The sequence below is a fragment of the Halichoerus grypus genome, chromosome 5, assembly GCF_964656455.1.
Source record: "Halichoerus grypus chromosome 5, mHalGry1.hap1.1, whole genome shotgun sequence".
Taxonomy (NCBI): Eukaryota; Metazoa; Chordata; class Mammalia; order Carnivora; family Phocidae; genus Halichoerus; species Halichoerus grypus.
Window position 1 is genome coordinate 40632808 of NC_135716.1, and position 951 is coordinate 40633758.

The following is a 951-nucleotide window of genomic DNA, read 5'->3' on the forward strand; positions in this document are numbered from 1 at the left end:
CTCTGTGCATATTGTGACTTGAAGATTTTTTTTCCCCCTTTTTAAGGTAATGGAGGTATTATGCATAGTTTGCTTCTTTCAGTAGCTGTGAGGTGCCTTTTATGTGCCAGGCATTGTTCTAAGCACTGAGGGGCAGGCAGTGGACAAAATTCCCTTCCTCTTCATGGAATTTATATGCAGATAGATTCCAAGATGTGTTTTCTTCCAGAATGTGTTCTGTAATTTTAAAAGCTTTTCTAAATCTTAGTTATATGTAAACCTGAAATGATTTTGGCACCTATTTTTCATGCCATTCCTCTTGAGTGAAATGTACTTGGACTATACTGGACCTGCAGTACATTAACCAAATTGGTAACTATTGATGTAAAGGAAGCAAGATTCTATAGATACCAAGAGAAAATATTAAATTGAATACACCTTAATACAGGAATTCATACCTTTGGGTCAAGTGCATAAAATGTCCATAGTTAATATAAAGTCATTTGTTTATATATGTCACCTTTATGCTGAAATTCTTATAAATAGGTAGCATTCAATTGTATACCTAATGATTTTTGAAAGGTCCCAGGACCTTAGCCACACTCTTTTCTCTCAGATATGCTAATTTTGTTCTCAAATACAGGTTGTAGCTTTAAAGAGTATAGTAGTGATTATTTACATATCCACATGTATTAGATTGCTATACATTTTACAAAGACAAAATTTCATAGTCTAGGATTAAAATACATGGAATTATATTTATTGATAGTAATTGTAAGGCTTTCTTTTAAAACTAAGTTATTTTAGATCACTCAGCATTTATCAACTATAGTGTCAGGATCTATAGATTTGATGTTGGGTGTTCTAAACTTTTTAAAGGTACATATCTGTAAAGGTTATTATCAGTGGCATTCTCTTAAATATCAAATCAAAATTTCTTAAAAATTACTTTGTACTCGGGGCTCCTGGGTA